We start from the raw sequence: 12,111 nt of genomic DNA, 5'->3' as shown, positions 1-12,111 counted from the left end.
AGGGTTCAGCCTATGCATTATGCTGAAATTGATGAGCCTGTTTTGATACCCCGTAGTCACTTTTCACGGAGCCATTGGGCTAGAGCAACTACAGAGACGATGGTAAAGGTTGGAGAGAAACAGGTGCCTTATGTTGCATTGGTTGATCATGGTTCAGAGATTAATCTCATTGTTCGTGGAGTTTATGAGAGTAACAGATGGCCTATGGATGTAGAGCATGGATGGCGTATGAGAGCCGCCAATAACACTGCAGGTGATTTATATGCTGCTTGCCCTAGTGTCAGGGTTTCTATTGGTGATGTAGAGGAGGATTTTCATTTCTTTGTGCAGGATTCATGCTCGTATCCCATAATTCTTGGTCAGCCATTCATTACAGAGATGCGCATGGAGACAAAGGTCATGGATGATGGATCTGCTTATGCACGGATTCGCAGTAAAGATGGTATGAGAGCAGTTCAGTTTATGACTGTATGTGTGAACCATGTTAGAAACAGGGATACTCTCAGAGATGCACCCTTGCCCACTGTGAGGGATTCGGGTTTTCATTAGGTACCGCCGTTTCGCGAGACGACGGTGGTACAGAGGAGAGGAGATTGGAGTTCTCGCCTCCTGGCAGCAGTGTTTTCTCCTCCGGTTAGGTTGGGATTTCAGCAAACAGTTCAATGAGCTATCAGAGGACTTCTAGATTGTCTAGAGCTGCCAGGCAGTATATATGCAGGAAGGAGAAAAATTTGAAAAATGCAAGAATTTTGGAGGATGATGAGCACATAGATGGTATGTATGACAGTGTGATTTGGGCAGATACGATGACAGAGATGGGAGATATGCTGAAAACTGATATGCTGAATTGTCATGGTAATGTATTAGTGCAGTCCCTGGACATGTTTCATGAAATTGCAGATTTTGTGTCACAGATTGAGTCAGAGGCTGAGGAAACTCAGCAAAGAGTGTTGAGTGCTGAAGAAATTCAGCAAACAGAGTTTCCAGCTGGTTATGATCAGCTTTCAGAGAGACAGAGGGCTGAAAATTTTCAGCCAACAGAGTTTATTGCTGAAATATTTCAGCATTCAGAGTTTGGGGCTGTTTCTATGCAGTCCATAGAGCAGAGGGCTGAGAATATTCAGCCATTGAAGTGCAGAATTGCTGATTTACAGCAAGGTTTATGTAATGCAGAAGAGCATAATGAAGCCAGGGTTGACACAAAATACAAAACTGTGGATAAGAAGGTGAAGCCGGTTGCTGTACCGCTTCCACCTGACAGTGAACAGCAAATAGAGAGGGCTGCTAAACAGCAAATTTTGAGGAATCCGGAGCATATTGGTCATAAATTTTCAGCAGAGACACTTGCTGAATTAAAAATTGGAAATGGTGATTTCTTGTTACCCATAGAAAAGCAATGCTTTCAGGAGATGCTTGAGCGTCATGGAAGGGGATTTGCTTTTGTCCCACATGAGATTGGATGTGTGAATCCTGATATTGTTGCTCCTATGGTCATCTTTACTATTCCTCATATCCCATGGAATCTCCGACCTATTCCAGTGCCTAAAGCACACTTGCCAAAATTGATTGATTTGTTGAATGAGAAAATCAGGATGGGAATCCTTGAGCCTTCATCTGCACCATACTCAAACAGGTGGTTTACAGTTCCAAAGAAGAATGGTACTCTTCGATTTATTCAGGACATGCAGCCAGTGAACAGGGTTACTATCAGGAATGTTGGTATTGGTCCAGTTGTGGATGAGTTTGCAGAGGCATTTGCTGGACGTGCCATCTATTCTTTGGGTGATTTGTATTCAGGTTATGATCAGTTTCAGCTGGCTTTGGAAAGCAGGGATATAACCACCATGAGAACTCCTATTGGGCTTGTCAGGATGTGTACCTTGCCTCAAGGTGCTACTAATTCTGTTGCGCATATGATGAATGCCATGCATAAGGTCCTTCGTGATTACATACCTCAGCTTACTATGCCTTTCTTGGATGATGTGCCCATTAAGGGGTGTGCAGAAGAAGAGAAGAATGAGAGCCTAAATGAGCAGGGATGCAGATACTTTGTGGCTGATCATATTTCAGCATGTGAGAAGATTTTGGCCAGGTTAGAAGAAGTGAACTTGACACTTTCAGGACAAAAATCTGTTTTTGGAGTGAATGAGGTTGTCATTGTTGGGCATATGTGTGGATATTATGGCAGGAAACCCTCACCTGATAAGGTGAATGCTATAGGCAAGATTGCAGAGTATTGTTCCACCACTTCTGAGGTACGGAGATTCATTGGCGCTTGTGTGTTTTATATGATTTGGATACCTCATTTTGCACACATTGCAGATTGTTTGTATCAGTTGCTTCGAAAGGGGCAGAAATTTTATTGGGATGAGAGCCACACTAGAGCCATGCGGAAATTGAAGAAGTTATTGCAGAATGCTCCTACTCTCAGGAAAGCGGATTATAATTGTGATAGGCCTATTGTATTGACAGTTGACACTAGTCCAATTGGCATAGGTTGGGCTGTGGGTCAAGATGATGCAGATGGAAATAGGTATGCTATTCGCTTTGGGGCGAAAGTCCTAAACGAGAGACAGAGGAGGTATCCGCAAATAAAAAGGGAGTTATTGGGGATTGTCACGGCTCTCAAATGTGACAAGGAGTACTTTATTGGAGCTTCAGTTGTAGTAGAGACAGATTGCTTGCCATTGATTGGTATGATCACGAGTTGCTCTACTCCGGATATAGCCATGTTGAGATGGATTGCATACATCAAGTCATTAAATCCGGAATTTAAACACATAGCAGGGAAGGATAATCCAGTGGCAGATATGTTATCTAGAGCCAGATATGATGATGAGGAGACTCTACTTGCAGAAGAGGATGATGCAGAAATTTCAGCCATTATGGTTGATCATGTTTGTCATGTTTATGAAATTGTGGCTTTCACAGAAGAGCTCTATGTTGGGGATTGGTTGCAGATTGGCATGTACCTTAGTACACTAAGCAAAAGAGATGAATGGACAGATGAAGAGTTCAAGAAGATCAGAAGGAAAGCCTATGGTTATTTTCTCAAGGACGGATTTCTTTGGAAGCATCCGAAGAAAAGAGGCGGATTACCTTTGCGGGTTGTCTGCGATAGAGAGTCACAGTTACAGGTGATGAGGGAGTTTCATGAGAGTCCTTGGGCTGGTCATAGAGGAGTATGGGCTACTTATGAGAAGATCAGGGAGAAATATTGGTGGAAAGGCATGTATAGAGATGTTTCTCACTTTGTTGAGACTTGCAGAGACTGCCAGATGTATTCAACAGTGCGCCATAGAGATGAGCTTCACCCGACCTATCCACTATGCATTCATTATAAGTGGGTAGTTGATTTGGTTACTATGCCTATAGGTCTATGGCAGATGAGGTACATTGTTTTGGCTAGAGAGGATCTTACCAATCATGTTGAGGGTAGATCTTTGAGAACGAAGACCACTAGTGCAGTGTGTAAGTTCTTATTGGAGGAAATTTTCTGCAGGTATGGTTGTGTGGGTAAGATCACTGCGGATCGTGGTGAATTGGATGCTGATGAAGCTAGGGAGTTTTTCTCTCAGCTAGGAATCAAATTGGCTCTAACCACAGCATACAATCCAGAGGGAAATGGGAAGAGTGAAAGAGGGCATCCGCCGATAGTGAAAGCATTAGCCAAAGCATGCAGAGGACGAATTGGAGAATGGCCGAGACTTCTATCATTTGCTTTATGGGCTGATCGTACGACTCATAGTGTTACTACAGGATATATGTCTGCAGAGTTGATGTATGGTCAGAAACCTGTTATGCCGATTGAGACTTGTGCTTTGACTTGGTCAGTTTTACCTTGGCAGGAGGATTTGACGAGAGAGGAGCTCTTAGCTCTTCGGATTCGACAGTTGGAGAGGAGACCTGAGGATATTCAGCTAGCTATTGACAGGTTGAAAGTTGCTAGACTAAGGAACAAGGACAGGTTTGATAGCAGGCATCGCTTGCGGCCTAGAGCAATAGAAGAGGGAGATTGGGTATTGGTCTTTGATAGCAGCCTTGAAAATCAGCATACTGCACTTCGGAAGATGGTGAAAAGATGGTTTGGGCCATACATAGTCAGACATGTCTTTGACAATGCAACATATGAGCTGACAGAATTGGATGGAACAATGCTTAGAGTGCCAATTGCTGGAAAAAGAATCAAGATTTTCAAGAAAAGAGATGATGAGGATTATGCATTGGAAGAATTTTCGAGAGAAGAGTAACGACAAGAAACTCCAGTGGAAGAGACAGATGATATGGCTGGAAATCTTGTTGATCTACCGGTAATGCATAACGAAGAGATTGATTTGTTTGTGGATCTTGATGATAATGATCATGGGTAGTTGGCCCATCCGGAGGATGCGCAGGATTAGAGGGGGTGGATGTCGTATTGCTGCGCATTTGAGATGTGAAAACCACCCAAAAGTTGTACATGAGATTTGTTACTTTGTACATACTTTGGCGTAGACGTTGTGCTTTGCTTTGCTTGAACATTTTTCTTTCAGTTGGTTCATGTTCAATTTTACAGAAGAGACAAGCGCTGTTTGGGATTGAATCTGATATTTGGTATAAACAAATTAGAAGGAGAACGGGTTCTAGATCTGCAATGAGTATGGTTTTTCCGAGCCTCACAAGATGTTTGCTTATGCTGGAGATGCAAATGGTATCAACAAGGGAGTTTAAGAAGACCAGTGAATTTTCAGATGAACATGAGGCTCATGTGTTATCCTTGATCATGGAACCACTGCTTGCCAAAATTCATTAGCACTATTGTTCATGTACTCAGCTGAGTGGATTTTACAGAACAGAAAAGTTTGAACCTTTGACATGCATTCAATATGCTTACATACACATGTGATGCTGAAATTGTGCTTTTCTTCCGAGCGGGAACACTTTCGATTGAAGTTCTTTGGCATTACAGCTCGCGGCTACTTTGGGCCTACTCTTCCTTGGTGCTTTTCTGATTCTAGAGGGAAGCTAATTTGAGAGGAAACAAAAGGGGAAAAGAAAACACGAAAAGAAGAGGAAAAAGAGGGGATTTTTGAAAAGCTAAAGAAGGAGGGAAAAAAGGGGAACAGAGGATACGAATGAGGAAAAGAAGGGGAGTTATTTTGAGAGGAAAAGAGGTATTTTGGGAGGGAGGAACGCGGCAGGAAAGGGAGGAGGACTGAAAAACGACGGAGAAACAGAGCACTAGAGGGAAATCTACGAAGGAAGAGAGAGGATTGGAAGAGAAACAGGGAAGGGGGAGACAGACCTCAGAACATCGATGGCATTCAAGAGCTGAATGTATCCAAAATGGAATCGAAGGTCGTCTTCTGGAGGAAAAACATTAGCCAATCGATAAGACGATTCTCTGCGCAGAATAGGGGAATCTTGGCCCAGGAAGGGAGCAGAGTCAGGAGGAAGTGAAGGCCAGGGAGGTTTACCTGGCTTCTTCAAGATAACAACTTATCAGCCTTACTTCAATGTGGATACTGCCGAGGTGCTACAACGAATTTTACAGTCGTTCCAGCTGAATCGTGGAGATTTTTGTTTGAAGACAACAAGACACAATCCTGATTTCTAGTTTACGATAGGAGATTCCGGAGTAGAAAGGTCCGTGCTTTCGATCAGTTTGGACATAATTCTTCACAGCGTGTTGGTTGAGACCGACTGGCAGCTGTTCATGGAGGGGAGGATCGACTGTGGGAAGGAAACGACGAGAGGAAATCGACGGGCCACCATCCCTTGCGCACCAAGGCACAAAGTAAGAAAGAATTGCCCTCTCTGTCCTTTGTCTGAGCAATCCCATAATCTCGTTATCCAAAGCCGCGAATGTCCATGTCCGATCATGAAGCGAGAGGGAACGAATTCGAGAAGAAGGCAGAGAAGAAGCTGAAAGGCTGGAGTCTTTTAGGGAACAAGTATGACGGTGCCGCAGAGCTCTACGAAAAAGTAGGCAATTGATACAATCTCGCAAAATGCTGGGATAAAGCTGCAGACGTGTATATCAAACTTGCAAATTGCCTTTTAAAGGTCTTGACTTCAATTCAGACTAAAACGATCATTATTCTGTTCGAGGCACAAGTTTGTGAAAATGCAAGGGCTTGAAAGCAAGCACGATGCTGGCTCTGCATATGTTGAAGCTGCAAATTGTTTCAAGAAGACAAACCCCAAGGAGGCAGCAAACTTCTTCAATCTGGCAGTTCAGTTGTTTATTGAGAATGGAAGATTATCAATGGCTGCAAAGCATTACAAGAGACACCTTTACAGCAGATGATCCTCTGGGGGTTGCTGTGATTCCATTGAACAAAGTGTTTGTGAAAGGATTTTTAACTGCCAATCTCTTACAAAGTACTCGGGAAACAAGGACAATCACAAGGAGAAGTCCAAGCAGGCTTTAAATTTGATGTCCAAGGTGGAGTTTCAAGACAAATTCAGTGCCTTTGACCACAAAGTTTGGTCTCACAATTGAAGATGTGCTTTCTCTTTCTGCTATCAAGGCTGCTTATTGTTCCACAGGATTTGTTGAGTCAATGATTTAAAGAGTTCCAAGAGAAGCTTCATAGGGATTCAGACTACATGAAAAATTCATTGATATGAGACTTTGTCTTTGTCAAGACGTTTATTGAAGTTGCTCTTAATCAGATGTAGCTGATTGTATGTCTCATATTATCTGCAATTGAGCTTTCAAATTGAATCTGATCTCGCTAGATTGATCTTCTATCTTGAAATTTATCAAGGTCTTCTGTAGACGCGACTTTGCTTTCGAAAACCCTTCGACACCGTCCTCACCAAAGACCTAAGGTGAGTCCTCTCTCTCTCTCTCTCTGTCTCTCTCTGTCTCTCTGTCTCTCTCTCTCTCTCTCTCTCTCTCTTTCTCTTTCTGTATTAGGATCTATGATTGAAGTTTTTATATCATAAATAAATCATGGATGGCGGTTATTGGCTTGAGAGCGGCCGACTTAGCGCGTTTGATAGCGCGTGTAGATTCTAGTTCAGATGATGTAGACATAGACGCGCAGCTATGTTTGCTATTATTGCGTCTGCAGTCGCGTCTCCAAGCATGTGTATTCTGCATCTCAGACGTGAGAATACACGCGCTCTACTTAGAAGCTTTGACTTCAGAGACGCGTTTGAGAGCGTGTATATTCTGCATCTCAGATGTGAATATACACGTGCTCCGCCTAGAAGCTTTGACTTATGGGAAGCGTCTGAGAGCACGTCTATTCTACATCTCAGATGCGAATATACATGTACTCTGCCCAGAAGGTTTGACTTCAGGGAAGCGCTGAGAGCGCATCTATTCTGCATCTTAGATGCGAATATACACACGCCAACTCAGATAAAAAAACAAGTTTTTATTTCTGGAATTGTACGAACATGTTACACAAATTATAGTACAGTTTACACAATATTGCAGTTCAGCAAATTTGTCTTATTCTTGTGGTTTGTTTGCAGATGTCGCATCTTGGTTCATCTAGCAATGACCTAGATTTGGAGCGTATGAATGATACATTGGACTTGTTCAGCAGAGGGGTCAATGCTTTTTTTGGAGGTTTTTCTAGTAAGGAAGACTTCATAGGAGAGATGACTAGACACCTTGGCCGCTTTTCCACAGCAGACGAGGTGTTCAGCGTCATTGTTTGGAACGCCTCTGATGTCTTTGCCTGGCACTGCTTCCTAAACACCAAATTTCCAAACTCCAATTGTAGGTACTCCATGTACAGTGCTGCCTGTACATGTATCGGCTGAAGCACAAGCGTCAGCCAACACACGTGCATTTGCGGAAGCACATGCATCTAGCGAGGTAGAGGGTAGTCGACAGAGAGAGAGGAGGGAGAGACGAGGGGGAGGACGAGGCTTGTGTGGGGGTTGCCTAGGAGGTGGCGAGCAATCACCCTCACCAGAAGATCATGTAGAGGAGCCAGTACGCGAGTACTATAGAGTTATAGATACTGGTGGCATCTTCCATGATGATGAAGGAAGGGATGTAATGGTGTACATGAGGAGCGTCGTGCATGCGATGTATAAAGATTGTTTAGTTTACTTCAAGAATTAGAAAAGTGGCTTGTGGGAGGAGTTGTTGAGGGCAGTCTATAGGAGGTACCCAAATCCTGAGGGTCAACGATTCTCGGATAATAGGGGACGCATAAAAGTGAGGGATTTGCTTCACAACAAAAGATCCCACCTCATGACACGTGCTAGGGAGTTATTGCGGAGACGAGAGGAGGGGCGTGGAGCCTATAGCCAACCACCTATGTGCCACCACATAGAGTGGAAGAAAGCCAAGAAGAAAGCAGCAGAGAAAGTGAAGAGTCGCTAGTACGCAGAGGTGCGACGCATCCAAATGGAAACCATGGGATCGTCACATTATGGATCGAGCGGCAGAGAGTCGTGGGAGATAGAGTTTGTAAGTATATTTTGATTTATAGTTTTTTAAAATTTATATTTTTTTATATAATTTATTCTAATACATTATGTCTCATAATTGTTTGTATATATCATAATTGGTTTGCAAACTATTATCGTTGGTAGGATACCTACTCCTAGAGAGGTAGGTTACCATCGAGGCCATAACCGCGCAACCACATGGCTTCACTTCTATGAGGAGGGTCTCATCACTGAGGAGCAATACAATCGGGCTATGAGGATTTGACAGCCAGAGGAGGTATGTTTTTCTTACTTTCCTATTAAAAGTATGGCTAATTATAACTTTTTCTTTGCAATTGTACGTAAGCAACCTTGATCTTTTGTGTGTGTAGACGAACATCGATGTGGAGCATAGCGAGGAGGGGGATAGCGACGTTAGTAGTGATGGTGGTGCTAGCAAAGATGTTTCTTCTTTAGATTCGTAGAGGAGCACCATACCTCCTCTACGGCCTTGTTTTCTTATTTTTCTATTATCCATCTTTAAGCCTACTGCTTGCGGTCACGCTTTAGGTCACAAGCACTTAAACTCCCTATGTAAATGCGTTTTATATATAATGAATATATGGATTTTTGTTTTCAATTCTTGTGCTTTCAGATCCATTGTGTTTTTTCCAAATGCACAATTTGATGTATGGGAGGTAGCTCTACATCTTTAGGTGCATCTAGTAGCACTACAGGTAAAGACAAAGGAAAGAGTAAAGTGTCAGAAGGCATTGATACAGTTCTTGATGGAGACTCCAGTGGCTCAGAGAGCTTGGATGATGAGCGTGGCATTCCTTTAGTGAGGACACCAGGTGTACAGAGAGCTCACAATAATGTAAAGGTTCCATTGAGTGATCCGGTAGTACGCAGATCTAGCAGGGTCAGATACCCTGTTAAAAGATTTGGTTTTGAAGGTTATGCAGCTTATCATTATGCTTATATGGTGAAACTAGTTGAGGATGTTGAGCCCACTTGTTTTGAGGATGCTGTTGGTCATACTCATTGGGATGCAACAATGGATGAGGAGATGGTTGCATTAGAGGCCAATAAGACTTGGGATCTAGTATCATTGCCGAAGGGCAAGAAAGCTATTGGATGTAAGTGGGTTTATAAGATTAAGCACAATGCAGATGGTTCTATTAGTAGGTACAAAGCTAGGCTGGTTGCAAAAGGCTATGCCCAGACATATGACATAGACTATGATGAAACCTTCAGTCCAGTTGCTAGGATGGCAATTGTCAGATGTGTGATTGCTTTGGCAGCAGCCAAAGGTTGGAGGTTGCAGCAAATGGATGTGAAGAATGCCTTCTTGCATGGTCATTTGTAGGAAGAAGTGTATATGGATTAGCCATGGTTATGAAGATTTAGAGCATCCCACGTATGTGTGCAGGTTGAAGAAGGTGCTCTATGGGCTCAAGCAAGCACCTAGAGCATGGTCTCACAAGATCAGAGAGTATCTTGTCAATATTGGATTTTATGTTTCTGATGTTGATCACTCACTTTATGTGAGAAAGGGAGATGCAGGTTTGGTCATCATAGTCATCTATGTGGATGACTTGATTATTACAGGTGATAGTGATAGTGGGATTACTGAAGTCAAGGATTTTTTGAAGAAGAAGTTTGAGATGAAGGATTTAGGTGAACTAAGGTACTTCCTTGGCATTGAGGTGATCAGATGTGATGATGGTATATGATTGTCCCAAAGACAGTATGGCTTGGATATGTTGTCCAAGTATGGTATGACAACATGCAAACCACTTTCAGTTCCGTTGGAGTAGAATGTAAAGTTGAGTGCTGATGTTGGGGATGAGATAGAAGACCCTACTATGTTCAGGAGGATAGTGGGGAGTTTGATCTACATGACCATTACAAGGCTAGACTTGAGCTACGTTGTTGATCTTGTGAGTTAGTTTATGCAAGTACCTAGAAAGCCACATTTGGATGCAGTTAGACGCATATTGAGATATGTGAAGTCCACATTACATTATGGACTTTTCTATGATGCAGGTATAGATATACGGGTGTTTGGATACACAGATGTAGACTGGGCTGGTAGTATGTCTGATAGAAGATCTACCAGCGGATACATGTTCTCTCTTGGTAGTGCAGCAATTACTTGGAGCAACAAAAAGCAATCTACAGTTGCTTTGTCGAGTATAGAGGCTGAGTATAGAGGTGCCACTGTTGCAGCATGTGAGGTAGTATGGCTACAAAAGTTAATGGCTAATTTGGATGTGCAGATGGAAGGTCCAATTGTCATTTATTGTGACAACATGAGCAGTATACATTTGGCTAGGAACCCTGTGTTCCATGCCAGGACAAAACATATTGAGGTACACTACCACTTTGTGAGAGAGAAGGTACTAGCAGGTGAGATTGACTTGGTGTATGTCAGCACACAAGATCAAATAGCTGACATCTTCATGAAGGCATTGGGTACAGAGAAGCTTAAAAAGTTTCGAAGCTTACTTGGAGTTGCAGAGATGCAGTTGAGCTTGAGGGGGAGTGTTGAGATGACAAGCTCAACACATGCAGACATTGATGGTGGACCGCCTAGTTAGATGGGTTCACACCTCTACACTTAGCACGTCAGTGGTCGTTATGACTCTCACATGGCCACTGACTCATTACTTATTATATTCAAGTTGTTACACCTATTTACAACTGACATAGTTATAGCGACAGTCAACTAGTGTAGTCGGTTATGCATTGTTTGACTTAGTAGGCTACTTTCCTTTATGTTGTATCTTATCTATACTTTGTGTACATTGTAAAGAGTGTGGAAGAAGAAGAAGACACCAGTAAGAAAACGTTTTGGCCTACATCTCTCCTCTTGTCTCTTGAATGAGCTTCTCCTTGTGCATTCTGTGTGTGTTCGGCGCAACATCTTGAGCAAGTCCCCCCACCACGTGATTCTTGACATAAATCCATTAAGGATAGATGAGGTGGCACAATGAACATGCCATATCCAAGAGTGAACTACATGGGTATATTCTAGTTGTAGAATCATTGGCACATCCTCGATATTTTTCACCTAATGTGCTAATGAGTAAAGTCCTATAACATCACTAAGGCATGTTGTGGATGTCAGCTCATGTGGAGCTCAACATCTGAACAATATGGGCTAATAAATGGCTCACATGGGCCACCTCACACGGATTAACACAAACAAAATAACCCTTGCTAAATGTTTTTAAAAAAAATGGTTATTATTTTTTGAAAAGATAAATCAATGTACCAAAAAAGTAAATATAGTTAATATTTTTTAGAACTCTAGCATATTACTTTAGGCATTCTGTATCCACTAGGTTAATATGTAAAATTTCCATCCATTTCTTACACAAATGCGACTACTGTTGTTAACACTCATGATAAAAGAAAGAAAGTAAGTCAAGATATATTGGAAGCAAGGAAGATTGAACAGTACCAAAGCAATTTTTTTTTCCAGATCACAATATAAATTCAAGGCACCTTCCATTCATAAGGTACAAGTGCAAGACATTTAAAGACATAATTTATGGTTGTAATTTATAATGAGCTGTGCTAGTCTCGTGAAAATTTTACTCATTTCTAGAGTCATATTTTAAAGATCCATAATAGATGCACACATTGCAAGTAGTCCTTATTCTCTTTTAGTTAGACTAGGTCTAGTTAGACTAGGTCTAGTTAGACTAGGTCTAGTTAAGT

This window comes from Lygodium microphyllum, chromosome 19 (genome assembly GCF_053477565.2).
Source record: "Lygodium microphyllum isolate KBCC chromosome 19, Lygodium_microphyllum_v1.1.10, whole genome shotgun sequence".
In the NCBI taxonomy this organism is placed as follows: Eukaryota; Viridiplantae; Streptophyta; class Polypodiopsida; order Schizaeales; family Lygodiaceae; genus Lygodium; species Lygodium microphyllum.
The sequence above is the reverse complement of the archived record's forward strand: the minus strand, read 5'-3'. Positions refer to the sequence as shown.